The sequence below is a fragment of the Pan paniscus genome, chromosome 5 (assembly GCF_029289425.2).
Source record: "Pan paniscus chromosome 5, NHGRI_mPanPan1-v2.0_pri, whole genome shotgun sequence".
NCBI lineage: Eukaryota > Metazoa > Chordata > Mammalia > Primates > Hominidae > Pan > Pan paniscus.
The window spans coordinates 16,878,896-16,894,462 of record NC_073254.2 but is presented as its reverse complement, the minus strand read 5'-3'; the positions used below and the strand labels follow the sequence as shown (position 1 = coordinate 16,894,462).

The 15,567-nt window shown below is 41.2% G+C and overlaps 1 long non-coding RNA gene across 2 annotated transcripts in view; it reads right to left on the bottom strand.

Annotated features, from left to right (window-relative positions):
- The window catches only part of LOC103786225 (uncharacterized), a 277,117-nt gene that overhangs the window by 258,480 nt on the left and 3,070 nt on the right, over positions 1-15,567 (bottom strand). For both annotated transcript variants that reach the window (XR_004671804.3, XR_010112346.1), the window contains exons 2-3: positions 15,457-15,546; positions 865-948 (exon numbers count right to left, since the gene is read on the bottom strand). This is a non-coding gene — a long non-coding RNA (uncharacterized LOC103786225). The remainder of the gene's footprint in view (positions 1-864; positions 949-15,456; positions 15,547-15,567) is intronic.

Below are 15,567 nucleotides of genomic sequence, written 5' to 3'. Positions count from 1 at the left end.
GCCTTAATATGCTAGGTCTTTGCCTGACATTAGCATTGAAGGCCTAACGGGGTTTGTCTTAATCTGTTCTGGCTGCTATGACTATGTACCACAGGCTGCATGACTTGAACAACAGGATTTATTTTCTCACAGTTCTGGAGGCAAGAGGTCCAAGATTAAGGTGTTGGAAAATTTGGTTTCTGGTGAGGCCTTACTTTCTGGCTTGCAGATGGCTGCCTTCTTCTTGTGTCCTCACATGGAGTCTCTGTTCCCTCCCCTTCAGCCTGCACATGACTTTGCAACTGCCTTGACTAACAAAGTACAGCTGAAGGCAATACAACATCTACCTAGCTCTCTCTCAGGATACTTGGCCTTGGGAACCAGCCATTGTGCTGTGAGAATGCCTAGCTCTGAGCTGTGGCTGAGCTCCCACACAGAGGCAGTGAGTACCGACTTGCCAACTGTGTGTTAGCTAGCCTGGAGGTGGACCTTCCAGCCACTGAATGTCCCTGTGAGGCAGAGATGAGCCTTCCCTGCAGAGCCCTGCCCAGATTGCAATTAACAGGCAACATAAATGACCATTGTTGTTTAAATCACCAAGTTTTGGGGTGGTTTACTAAGCAATAATAGGCACCAGGAACAATTGGGGATAAGTCTTTTCTCTTGTTGCTTCCTTGTAATATAATTTTTAACTCCTCAGAACATAAAAGAGATTTCTCCGGACTTTTGTTAAGCTTTTAGAAATATAACTGGTTCAAAAGGAATGACTGAATATATGCATCTACATCTTTTTTATTCCAATATCCTGATGAAATTATAAAAGAGATTTCATATTTAAAAAATCCAGCAAACTAAAGCTGACACTGTATAAAATGAAATACATACCATGATCAACAGGGGTTTATCCCACATGCATAAGGCTGGCTCAACATTTAAAAATCAATTAAGGTAGTCCATCACATCAACAGGCTAAAAAAGAAAATCATATGATCTTATCAATATACACAGAAAAGACATTTGACAAAATCCACTGCCTGTTTATGATAAAAACACTCAGCCTACTAAGAATAGAGGGGAGCTTCCTAAACCTGCTAAATAATATATCTATTTAAAGCCCTACAGTTAATACCATGCTTAATAGTGAGAAATTAGAAACTTTCTGGCTAAGATTAGCAACAAGACAAGGGTGATCCCTCTTGCCACTCTTTTTCAACATCATACTAGCAGTCCTAGCTAGTGCAGTTGGACAAAAAAAGGAAATAAAATGTACACTGATTGGGAAGAAAGAAATAAAACTGTCTTTGTTCATAGATGACACAGTCATCTACATAGACAATTCAGAAGAATCTCCAAAAACCTCCTGGCCCTTATAAGTAATTATGGCAAGGTTGAAGGATGTAAGGTTAATTTACAAAAATCTACGTCTTTCATAAAAATGAACAATAAACAAATAAATTACAAACACAATACCATTTACATTAGCACCCCAAAAGTTATATACTTAGGTATAAATCTAACAAAATATGTGCTTGATACACATAAGAAAATCTATGAAACTGTGATAATAGAAATCAAAGATGAACTAAGTAAAATGGAGAGATATTTTATGTTCATGGGTGGGAAGACAATATTGTCAAGATGTCAGTTCTTCCCAACTTGATCTCATTTTGGGGTGGTTTATTAAGCACTATATAATAGGGACTCAATAGGGATTCAATGCAATCTCAATCAAAATTCCAGCAAGTTATTTTGTGGATATTGACAAACTGATTATTGAATTTATATGGAGAGATGAAAGACCTAGAATAGCCAAATCAATATTGAAACAGAAAAACAGGGTTGTGGACTGACACTACTCGACTTCAAGACTTGCTATAAAGCTTCAGTAATCAAGATGGTATGATATTAGCAAAAGAATGGACAAATAGATCAGTGGAACAGAATAGAGAGCCTAGGAATAGAACCACGTAACAACTGACCTTTGAAAAAGAAGCAAAGAAAACTCAGTGGAGAAAAGTCAGTCTTTTCCTCAAATGTGCTGAAACAACCGGCCATCCACACGCAAACAAAACAAAACAAAACAGAAAACTGAATCTAGACACAGAGATTACATCTTTCACAAAAGTTAACTCAAATGGATCATAGACCTTCATGTTAAGTGCAAAATTATAAAATTCCCAGAAGATAACATAAGAGAAAATCTAGATATCCTTGGATATGGTGATTGTTTTTAAAATACAGTAACAAAGATAAAATTGATAAGCAAAGCTTCATTAAAATTAAAAATTGCTCTATGAAAGGACTCTCAAGATAATGTAAAGACAAGTCACAGACTGGGAGAAAATATTTGCAAAACACATATCTGACAAAGGATTGTTATCTAAAATATGCAAAGAACTCTTAAAACTCGACAATAAGGAAAGGAATAACTCAATTTAAAAAATGGGCAAAAGACCTGAATAAATATCTCACCAAATAAAGTATACAGATGGCAAATAAGCACATGAAAAGATGCTCAACATCATATGTCATTAGAGAATTGTAAATTAAAATGACATTAAGATAAAACTACACATCTATTAGAACGGCCAAAATCCAGAACACCTGATGCTGACAAAGATGTGGAACAGTAGGAATTTTCATTCATTGATGGTGGGGATGCAAAATGGTCCAGACACTTTGGAAGACAGTTCGGCAGTTTCTTACAAAACTAAACATACTCTTACCACATAATACAGCAATCACACACCTTACTATTTACCCAAATGTGTTAAAAACTTGTCCAAAAAAAACTTGCACAAAGATGTTTGTAATGGCATGATTACTAATTTCCCACACTTGGAAGTGACCAAGACATCCTTCAGTGGGTGAATGACTAAGCAAACTCTGGTAGATCCAGACAATGGAATATTATTCAGTGATAAAAAGAAATAACCTATCATGCCAAGGAAAGATATGGAGGAACCTTAAATGCATATTAGTAAGTGAAAGAAACCAATCTGAAAAGGCCATATACAGTATGATTCCAACATCGTGACCTTTGGAAAAGGCAAAACTATGAAGACAGTAAAAAGATCAGTGGCTGTCAGGGGTTGCAAGGAGAGAGGGATGAATAGGCAGAGCACAGAGGGCAGTGGAACTAACCTGTATGATACTATTATATAACGGTAATTACATGCCATTATACATTTGTCCATACCCATACGATGTACAACACTTGTGAAGCCCTAATATAAACTGTGGAGTTTGGGTAATAATAATGTGTCAGTGTAGGTTCATTGATTATAACAAATGTACTACTTTGGTGGGAGATGTCGATAGTGGAGAAGGTTGTGGGTGTGTGACAGAAGGGGGATATGGGAACTCTCTGTATTTTCTGTTCAATTTTGCTATAAATCTTAAACTGCTATAAAACATAAAGTCTATTTTAAAATATATATAATCTTTATATAATTAAATATATATAATGTTTAATGTCCATAAAAGCACTAGAAAGCCAAGAGAGGTAGAACTAGCTTAGAAAAGATTGGACTTTCAGGAAGACAAAAAGAATTGATTATGGTGAAATCCAGTAGTGTGAAAAAAAAATCAAGATAACAGAAATAATGGTTTCTATATTTTAGTTTCTTATTTTTTCAGCAATAACTATAAAAGGAAATATCAGGAAAAATAGATTCCCACTCATGATTGCAACATAAATTATAAAACCTTGGTTGAAATGTAATAAGAAAAACATTAGAGCTAAGTGACAAAACTTTAAAACTTTAAGTCTTAAATAAATTGGTAGGAAATAATTCTGTACATATTAATATAAAATGTAAGTATTTTATATGAATCTGTAAATATAATATTAGTCCCACTGCAAAGAAAAAATCCTAGTGGAAAGAATTTGATAAGATAATTCTGATATTTTCTAGGAAGAGAAAATGTGTTAAGAATAGAACATAGCTGGGCATGGTGGATTACGCCTGTAATCCCAGCACTTTGGAAGGCCGAGACAGGTGGATCACTTGAGGTCAGGAGTTTGAAACCAGCCTGGCCAACATGGTGAAACCCCGTCTCTACTAAAAATACAAAAAAATTAGCTGGGTGTGGTGGCATGTGCCTGTAATCACAGCTACTTGGGAGGCTGAGACAGGAGAACTACTTGAACCTGGGAGGTGGAAGTTGCAGTGATCCGAGATCACACCACTGCAATCCAGCCTGGGTGACAGAGCAAGACTTCGTCTCAAAAAAAAAAAAAAAAGAATAGAACATAAATTTTAAAAATGAAGAATCATAAAGTGGAAATGATTAAGCTATTATACTGAAAAAGCTTGACACTGAAAGGTTTGAAAATAAAGGCAGTTAAACAAATGAGCTTCTAGTAAAATATCTATATGTAAATTCCAATTCAAGATACAAGAAAGACAAAATATCAAATTAGTGGGGGGAGGATGGACTAATCAACAGATAGCTTTGAGATCATTGATCAATGACTGTCCAGTTGAGAAAAACATTTTATTACATTTTACATAAAAATACATACACAGGGGCGAGTAGTGGCTTACACCTATAATACAACACTTCGGGAGGCCAAGAGGCAGGAGGATCGCTTGAGGTCAGGAGTGTGAGACAAGCCTGGGCAAAACAGTGGCAAAAAAATCTCTACAAAAAAAAAATAAATAAATAAAAATTAGCCGGGCATGGTGGCACATGCCAGTAGTCCCAGCTACTCTGGAGGCTGAGGTGGGAGGGTTCCCCGCTTGAGCACAGAAGTTGTAGGCTGTGGTGAGCTAGGATCACACCTCTAAAGCCTGGGGCAGAGTGGGGCCCCATCTCTTCAAACAAACAAACAAACCATATACAGAAGAAAATAGAAGGACAGCGTTATCATCTTGCTGTGGGGAATATCTTTCTAAGTAAGTTCCTAGAAACAAAGCAAAATGAAAAGCAACTTGATGGGAGGATGTATTTGTAACATATAAAATGACACGGTGTTGATATCTATCATATACAAAAAGCTTCAACAAATCTACATGATAAACAACCCCACAGAAAATGCACAAAATATATGACAAGACAATTCAGAGAAAAGGAAATAGAAATGGTTAAGCATTTGAAGAGATGCACAACTTCATTAATCATCAAAAACATGCAAATTAAAACAAGATACCACTTTTTAAACATCTGGTTTTAAACAATTCCGAGTTGAATATTCAGTGCTGGGAATGGTCTGTGGAATCAGGCACTTTCCTACACTGTAAGTGGAAATGTAAACTGTGATCACCTTTGTCCAAGGCAGCTTGGCAGCATATATCCTGACACACCCCTGGGTCCTGTACCTGGCATAGATTACATATGGGATAATTATTTGTTCACTTAGTGCAGGATTACTTTCACAAACGGAAAGAGCATGGACTTTGCTATGAGACAGAGAGGGCTTTCATTCCTGGCTTTGCCATTTATTTACTAAATAACCTTTAAGCAATTGACTGTAACTTCCCTATGTTCCAACTTCTTATCTAAAAAAAAAATGGAGATACTTCCTACCTTGTAGGCTGTGAGGAATACTGAAACAATACATGCAGTGTTTCATCTAGGCTACCAACTTATAAGTGCTCAATGAAGAAAAGACTTTATTCTCCCCATATGATTTTCCTGACAACCCAAGAGAAATCCATTTCCTCAGAAAACTTTATCAGCTTCTTTTTACGTTCTCCTTCCTCCTCATCCAAACTTCTCAGAATTGCCCTTAGGCTCTTGTCTTTTGCCAACACAGTTTATTAGACTCTTGCTACTGAGGATGATGTTCATTACTACATCAGTCCTTTAATAGACTTGACTGCTGTGGGTTGAATTGAGTTCCCCAAAAAGGTGTTTAGGTCCTAACCTCTGGTATGTACTAATGTGACCTTATTTGGAAAAAGGGTCTTTACAGATGTGATCAAGCGAAGATGAAGTCAGAGTGGCGTAGGGTGGCCCTGACCCAACTCAACTGTTGTCCCTATTAAAAGAGGGAAATTTTTAACACAGACACACACAGGGAGAACATCATGTAACTACAGAGGCAAAGAAGGAAGCAACGTGTCTATAAGCCAAGGAAGGCCAAGGAATGCTGGCAACCACCAGAAGCTAGGAAGAGGCAGACACGATCCTTCCCTAGAGTCTGCAGAGCGGATGTGGGCCTGTTGACACCTTAATTTCAGATTTCTAGCCTCCAGAGTGTGAGAGAATAAATTTGTTTGAAGTCATCAAGTTTGTAGTATTTTGTTATAGCAGTCCTAGGAGACTAATACACTCCTGCACAAAAGGTCAATTGACTAATTCTCAGTTTGGTAATAACCAGTGGAACAGATGGAGATGACACAAGGTTTTGGGTAAGTATGGATAAATCCCCTAAAATATAAACTTGGTTTTTCCACATTAAGCTAGGGTTAGAAAAGGGAAGAATGATTATCAGTCTTTGTGTGTGTGCGTGTGTGTGCGTGTGTGTGTGTGTGTGTGTGTGTGTGTGCTGCTATAACAGAATACCACAGACTAGGAAATGTTAAAGAACAGAAACTTATTTCTCATAGTTCTGGACACTGGGAAGTCCAAGATTAAGGTGCCAGCATATTTAGTCTCTGGTTCCAAGATGGTGCATCATTGCTGCATTCTCCAGCAAGGGGGAACACTGTGTCCTCACATGGCAGAAGAGTAGAAGAGAGAGCGAGAGAGAGAAAGCCCACTTCCACAAGCCCTTTTCATAGCAGCATTAATCCATTCATGAGGGCTTTGCCCTCATGACTTACAGACCTCCCGTTAGTCCACACCTCCCAATTCTGTTGCATGAATTTTGGAGGCATCACTTTCAAACCACAGCAATGTTTAAGGGTCAGATGGGTAAAAAAAAAAAAAAATTCTAAGGAACAAAACATAAGCTTGTTCTCTCAGTCCACATGGAATAAGGAAGGAAAATTAAGGGTGTGGTTTTCCAAGCATTAAGCTCCAAAGGCCCCAAATTTCCCTGGCAGGGTGCCAGATGATTGTATGTTCTTAGTGGCCATTAAAGTTCTTCTACTGTGGCTCCAGGCTCCTTTCTTCTTCACTACTTAGTGGTCTAGAGAGATGTAGCAATAAAAATAAATTGATCAAAATTAGTTTAGATGAGTTGGCTAAAACAAAAAATGTATTGAGTTGCAAGGAACAGAAAATCCAGTTAAGGTGATTTAAAAAATAAGGAATGTACTGTCTCACATAGAAATCTAAAGGTAAGACAACCAGAAAGCTAAGTTTGTCTTTGCCCATCTCTTTTCAGGAAGGGAAGCCCTTTCCAGCCCAGCATACTCGGTTGTGATGAACTCTGAGCTATCAGAGATAATGGACAATGCATGCCCATGGCATGGTACACACTTTCTTGTTTTTTTTTGTTTGTTTTCTTTTTTTTTTTTTTGAGACAGAGTTTCACTCTTGTTGCCCAGGCTGGAGGGCAATAGCACGATCTCGGCTCACTGCAACCTCCGCCTCCCGGGTTCAAGCCATTCTCCTGCCTCAGCCTCCCAAGTAGCTGGGGTTACAGGCACACGCCACCACACCTGGCTAATTTTGTATTTTTAGTAGAGATGGGGTTTTTCCATGTTGGTCAAGGTGGTCTCGAAGTCCCAACCTCAGGTGATCCACCCACCTCAGCCTCCCAAAGTGCTGGGATTACAGGCATGAGCCACTGCGCCTGGCCTAGGAACATAACTTTCATTGTGACCATGTGACTATGCACGTTTGATGCCTGGCTTTATTGTATAATGCACCAACATGGCATTAGTTGCTCAGTCAAAATTTGTACATGGAATCTGGATATAAATCTAGGTGATGTTCTTGTGGGAGGTAGTTTTAGAAACCATACATAGTAATTACGTTGCTTTTCCAAGTCGATATATTTAATAGTCTTCACAAATAGCTCCCCCAATGAGCTGTGCCTCCTATGATTCACCCCTTGAATCTGGGCTGGCCTTGTGACTTACTTTTGACTAATAGAATGTGACAGAAGACACACTGCATGACTGCTGAGCCCAGACCATCCAAAGCCTTGCAGCTTCCTCCTCGGACTGTTGTAATGTTTACTTTTGTGAAATGAACTACCACGTGTAAGTCCCACCACTCAGACTCCCACACTGTGAGAAAGCCCAGGCCAGCCACACAGCGAGGGCTTCGTGGAGAGAAAGAAATGCTCAGCCAGGCCCTCGCATTCTCGTCATCTTAACCCAGGCAAGAGACATGTGCATGAAGAAGCCATTTTGAACTTCTAACCCAATCAAACCTTCAGAGGATCCCAGCTCCAGATGCCATCTGACTGCAACCGGAATCACAATCCCAAGTAACAACTTCCGATCTGAGCTCAGCCAACACATAGAACCACAAGAGATAATAACATTTTTTTTTCTTTAATTAAACCATCAAATTTGGGGCCTCCAAAAAGGGAATGTGATGGACAGGTCCTACGGTCAATAATTTTCACCTCTTGTTTATGTCTTCTTAACATTCCCCTCCCCTTGAGTGAGGGTGGGACTTATGTTATACAAGGCTCTGTCTTAGCATACTGGACTGGGAGATGCTTTTTGCTGGCTTCATGCAGTAAGTAGCCATGTTGAGAAAGCCCACATTGTAAGGAGCCACAGGTGGTCTCTAGGACCCAAGACTGGCCTCTTCTGATGGCTACCAAAAAGCCAGGGTCCTCAGTCATACATCCACAATGGAGTGCTACCACCAACCTAATGAACTTGGAAGTAGGCTCTTCCCCTGTCAAGCCTCCAGATGAGAATATAGCTCATCTGACACCTTGACTGCAGTCACATGAGACCCTGAGCAGAGGACCTAGCTGAGTCATGCCCAGGCTCCTGCCCCACAGAAACTAAGATAATAAATGTGTATTACTTAAGGCTGCTATGTTTGTAGTAATTTGTTATGCAGCATAGAAAACAAATGCAAGAGGTGAGTGTATTTTGCATAAGGAAGAGCTATGAATTGAAGTGGCCCAAGAATGGCCTGAGATAGTTTTCAAAGAGGGCCACAATCAATTCCTTTCCTCTCTGCATATTTGTGCTGCTCCTTAGATTGAGATGTGGAATCTAATTCCTTCCTGTTGAGTTGGACTGGTCTTGTGTCTTACTTTGTCTAGTAGAATGTAAGAAGAAGTGATGTTCTGAGACCTCAAGGCTAAGTCATAAGGAGTCTTGCAGTTTTTTCCTCAGTCTTTTAGAACCCTATACTTGGTAGTACTGACTCACCATGTAAGCTGTCTCCCACGCTGAAGGGACCATGTGGAGAGGCCATAGAGAGGCCAGGGAGAGAGAGGCCTGGCCACTTAGATTCTATCTGAGCCCTGCTTTCCAGACTTCCCTGTCAAGGCACGAGACTGTGAGGGAAGAGTTAATGAACTCTCCAGCCACCATCTGAATACCACTGAGTAACTCCAGTTAATGTCACAAGGAGCAGAATAACTGCCCAGCAGAGCCCCGTCCTAATTACCCATAGAACGATGGGCTGCCATCAGGCAGGATCTGGATGGATCTCATACAGGAAAGGCTGAATGCCTTCAACACTAACCTGAGGATATCACCTATAGGAGGTGGGCAGGACGGACTCAATGGCAGAATAATTCCACTTATTTCATCTCAGGGGCTAGGGTTGCATAACATGGCTATGCCTAAGTCCTTCTTTGACAAGGGGAATGGAACTAACATGATGGCTTTAGACGAATCAGGATTAACTCCCTGGCGTTTTCACTGAACACTTTACTTGGCTGAACACTCCTTCTGTTGGGAGCCAAGCCATAGTATCTGTCATGATGATTTGAAGCCATGGTCATTTTGCCAGGATCCCAGCTGATACTGATTTTGCCACAACTATCTCCACTGCTCACTGGCTGCTGAAGGTTCCATCTTCACTAGCGCTTACTGCTTTTTGGTGAGGTTCCCAAAGGAGCAGCTTGCTTTTTTAAGACTTAGTTTGCTTGAGAATATGGAACAAATTACCCCAGAGTTGCATGTCAGGATTATTTAGTGATCCTATCCAATGTCAAGTCAAAAATGGGTCTTCTCACTAACATTTAGGACACAATCCAGGACAGAGCCCAGATACTCTTCAGCACTCTTCTATCCTAGGGCGAGTTTCCCAAGGCATGCCTCCTGGAGGTTGATGAAAGATCTCTCTTAGTGGGAATGAGGGGGCCATTTAAAAAAATTCATTAGGATCAAAGTTCTCTTTCCCAGAAGGTCTAGCAAATTCTCTATTGCATAGGATTCGTGATGCTTGCCTTTATAGTCCTAGCATTCTCATTATGCAGATTAGGCCCTTAGCCAACCCTTTACCAGTCATCAAAAATGACTGGAAGCCATTACTAGTTGAAGTGGACTGAGCCATGAGGAGCCTGAGATTTATGACAGCATCTTGAACATGTTAAACATATTAGTACAAAATGGTAAGGTTTCTCTGGCATTACAGTGCTTAGAATTAGCAATAAGACCAATATCTTCACCTTGAGGCAATTTTGACACATTATAAGAATCAGACTAGTAACCAGGAACTGGAAAGTTTCCATAGCAGTCAATGGTGTTTTATTACCTCATCTATTTTAAAGAACAATGTATTACTTCATCTCTAGTGTTTTATGTTATTAGAGATTCACTTTTATTGAGCAAGGCTTTAAGAAATGTCACAAAGGGAGGAGTGGGCATAGGCATGTTCTCAAATCCTGAGGGGAAAATGCTGAAAATAAGCTCCATGGACGACTTAAACCTTCACATGCTTTTCCTCTCTGGGTTTGATGCTGCTAATGGAAAAGCAATGCTGTGCTCCTTGAGAGGAGGTTCTAATTAGACAGTATAGCAATGATTCCAAGGCTCTGCTCCCTGGGTTTTAGCGCATTGAGAAATTGAGATTATTAGAGTGGAAAACCTTCCCAATAAAATGTCCCCAATGAAGTTTTCTAGCTTGAAGACTATTGGTCAAAAGAAAAAAAAAAAAAAAAGAAAAAAGAAAAATTAAAAAACAGAGGAGTAGGCTCGGCACGGGGGCTCATGCCTGTAACCCCAACACTTTGGGAGGCCAAGGCAGGTGGATCACTTGAGGTCAGGAGTTCGAGACCGAGCGTGGTGGCACATGCTTGTAATCCCAGCTACTCAGGAGGCTTAGGCGGGAGAATTGCTTGAATCCGGGAGGCGGGGGTTGCAGTGAGCTGAGATCAGGCCACTGCACCCCAGGCTAGGTGACAGAGCGAGACTCCATCTCAACAAACAAAACAACAACAACAAAAACCCAGAGGAGCTAGAGACAAAGTGACTTAGGCTTACATACATAGCCTGCTGTAGATAAGGTATACACGTGGCCCAGAACTCATACTTGTAATACTCATTTGCCTGAAGACAGCTATCTGATGGGAAACTGTATGAGTGAGGATGTAAGAGAAAAAAAATAAATGTGTTCAATTATTTTGAACACATTTATTTTTCCTGTTCTAAATACATCATTCAAAAAACTTGCTGTAGTCTGATTTCATTTGTAGGATGGTATATTCCAAAGTTGAGGTGGCAGATTTCAGGAACTTCCTAGAAATTTTAGAGCTATTGGCCGGGTGTGGTGGCTCATGCCTGTAATCCCAGCACTTTGGGAGGCCGAGGTGGGTGGATTACCTGAGGTCAGGAGTTTGAGACCAGCTTGACCAACATGGAGAAACCCTGTCTGTACTAAAAATACAAAAAATTAGCCAGGCATGGTGGCACATGCCTGTAATCTCAGCTACTCAGGAGGCTGAGGCAGGAGAATCTCTTGAACCCGGGAAGCGGAGGTGGCGGTGAGCCGAGATCGCGCCATTGCACTCCAGACTGGGCAACAAGAGTGAAACTCTGTCTCAAAAAAATAAAAAGAAATTTTAGAGCTATCTCATTGCCTTTTAACTCTGCTTCTAAAACCCTGCTGCTTCTGCTATGCATTCTAAGAAAGATTTATGCGATGTATTTTATTCCAGTGGAAAAGCAGGGATCTAAGTTGTCTCATGTCCAACAAAGTTGGATTGTCTCAGATTTTATTTAAAAATCCAGTGCTTCTATTCTGCTTATTACCTGAACTGGAAAACTGGTATAAATCTTGAAGTTGAAGTTCAGGGAAAGTAAAAAAAAAAAATAATAATAATAAAAAATGGTCTCTACTTCTCCACTGGATGCTTTCTGTTGCCCCGACCCTTCCCTCTCATTCATTTTCATGCACTCAGGAGGTCATCTCTTTGGTCTTCCAGTCTTGGTTAAGAGCACTGGGTCTGAAGTTTGAGCCATGTCAGCCAAGGGTTAGAGCTGGACACAGAAGCCACTATAGGGATCTCAAGTAGAAAGGGATTTAATACAGGAAATTCTGTATTTACAAAATCCTTGCAAGAAAAAAATCTGGCAGTCTAAAAAAAAAAAAAAAAAAACTAAACATGCAATGATCACAGGACCCAGCAATTGCACTCTTGGGCAAAGTGAAAATGTGTGTTCACACAAAAACCTGTACGTGAATGTTCACAGTGGCTTTATTTGTAGTGGTCCCAAACTGGAAACAGCTGAGATATCCTTCAGTAAGTGAATAGTTAAACCAGCGACTGTACTGCCATACTATGGAATGCTACTCAACAAAAAAATTAATGAGGCCGGGTGCAGTGGCTTATGCCTGTAATCCCAGCACTTTGGGGGCAGAGGTGGGCAGATCACTTGAGGTCAGGAGTTCGAGACCAGCCTGGCCAACATGGTGAAACACTGTCTCTACTAAAATACAAAAATTAGCTGGGTGTGGTGGAGGGTGCCTGCAATCCCAGGTACTTGGGAGGCTGAGGCAGGACAATCGCTTGAACCTGGGAGGCAGAGGCTGCAGTGAGCCGAGATCGCACCACTGCACTCCAAGCATGGGTGACAGAGCAAGACACCCTCTCAAAAATAACTAACTAACTAAATAAATAAACAAACTATCCATACACACAACATCTTGGATGATGACTCTCCAGAAAACTTGAATGACAAAAGCACATTTCAAAAGATTATTCATTTATAATGCTTAAAAAAAATTGAGACAAGGTCTTGCTCTGTCACTCAGGCTGGAGTGCAGTGGTGCGATCATGGCTCATTGCAGCCTCAATTTCCTGGGGTCAAATGAGGTCCCAGCATCCCCAGTAGCTGGGACCAGAGGCACGTGCCACCCTGCCTGGCTAGTTTTTATTTTTTGTTGAGCTAAGGTCTCGCTATATTGCTCAGGCTGGTCTCAAACTCCTGGGTTCAAGCAATTCTCCAGACTTTATCTCCCAAAGTGCTGGGATTACAGGTGTGAACCATTCCACTCAGCCTATAATACATTTTGAAATGACAAAATTTAAAAATAGAGGACAGATTTGTGTTTTCAAAGGATGAGGGATGGGGGTGGGAGGGAGGTGGTGCAGTTATAAAGGGGTAACATGAGGTGTCCTGGTGGTTTTAGAATCTTGATGGCGGTGGTGGATGCATGAATATATACATGCAATAAAACTGTATAGAAGTAGGCCAGACATGGTGGCTCATGCCTGTAATCCCAGCCCTGTGGGAGGCCAAGGCAGGAGGATTGCTTGAGCCCAAGAGTTCAAGACCAGTCTGGGCAACAAAGTGAGACTCCTGTCTCTACTCAAAATAAATAAATTAAAAAAATAGCTGGGCATGGTGGCTCATACCTGTAATCCCAGCTCTGTGGGTGGCCAAGGAGGGAGGATCAATTGAGCCCAGGAGCTGAAGACCAGCCTTGGCAAAAGTGAGACCTCGTTTCTACTAAAAATAAGCAAATTAGCTGGCCATGGTGGTGTGTACCTGTGGTCCCAGCTATATAGAAGGCTGAGGCAGGAGGACGGCTTGAGCCCAGGAGGTTGAGGCTGCAAGTGAGTCTGGATGACAGAGTGAGACCTTGTCTCAGGCAAAACAAACCAAACGGTACACAAGTAAATACACATACTCTTGCACAGATGAGTACAAAAACTGAGGAAATCTGAATGAGATTGGTGAATTCTATCAACGCCAATATGCTGCTTGTGCTATTGCTCTATAGTATTTGAAGACATGACCATGTCACTCACTGTATTTCTTAAAAATACATTTGAATCTACAATTATTAGTTGAAAAAAATATTTATGAGACAGAGGAAGAGAACTCGGAGGGCCTTCAGTTGTTGATGTCAGGACATTACCGCCATAGCTGAAGGCCAGAATTCAGAAAACCACTCCTGCTGCCATGCTGCTCCCCCAACCCAAGTGGCTCTCATGCCCATGAAAATGGTGACTAGACCCAAACTTGGACTCTAACTGCCATTAATCCTTATGTCAGTTGGACCAGAAAGCAGAAGAACGGCTTCTGTTTCACTCCCACCTGCCAGATTGAGCAGGAACGCATCTAATTGACAAAGCTCAATTTGCTTCCTATATATGAGATGCAAAATGGTCTGGGACATGTGGCTTTGAGCACTCTAATTTTTCCAAAGAGAGTATGGAATAGGGAGTTGAATGAGCATAATATCTACCATAACCAGCCACTAGCTATGTGGCCTTGGGCGAGTTTATTAATGTTTCCAATCCTCAGTTTCTGACTCTATGAAATAAAGATCATCATCATACTGAGTGTGGACAAACTCAAATTGTTTTTCCCCTGCTCTAACAAAACACCAATCAACAGAGAAGACTTCTGTGACCAAGTATGCATGGGATTTCTTCCCACCCACAAGCAGGCAATCAATTCTATAGGGCACACCAGCTGGGTGCCCTTCAATTCCATTCAACTCTGACACTGTCTCCTTGGAGATAGCATCAGATCCCACAGGTCAAGGGCTCAGTCCCCAATACTGTGCCCCCGCCAACTTCTGATGCCAATTGCAAGCCCCAGGTTGTTCTACCTGTGCTTCTGACTGGCCAAAAAGTGGGCTTCACGTGATCCCCTTCTTAGGTTTATTAATCTGAAAGAGTGGCTCACAGAACTCAGGGAATCTCTTACTCAGGATTACCAGTTTACTGGTATGACAAAGTATATGACAAAGGATGCAGATGAGGAGATGTACAGGGCAAGGAATAGGAGGAGCTTGGAGCTTTGGTGCCCACCCTGAAGTGTCACCCTCCATGTACCTCCACGTGTTCAACTATCTAGAACTCTCTGCACACAGTCCTTTTTGGGTTTTTATGGAGGCTTCATTATGTAGGCATGATTGATTAAATCGTTGGCCATTGGTGATCAACTTAACCATCAGCTTCTCTCTCCTCCCTGGAGGTTAGGGGATGGGGCTGAAAGTCCCAGCCCTCTAATCCTGCATTGGTCTTTACAATGATCAGTTTCCACCCTGAAGCCACCTAAGGGCTGCCAGCCAACAGTGAACTCACTCATTACCCTACAAAATACATCGCTTTGGTGATTCTAAGCATTTTAGAAATCGTATGCCAGGAAAACGGAAATGAAGACCAAATATAGATTTCACCACAGCAGACGCACTTACCTCCTGGAGTTGGCTGAGATGCAGCACGCCGCCCCACACATCTCACACGCTCCCTCCACCCATGCTGGCCATTAGCATGGTTTGTGCAATCTGAGAAAGAAGATCAGCAAA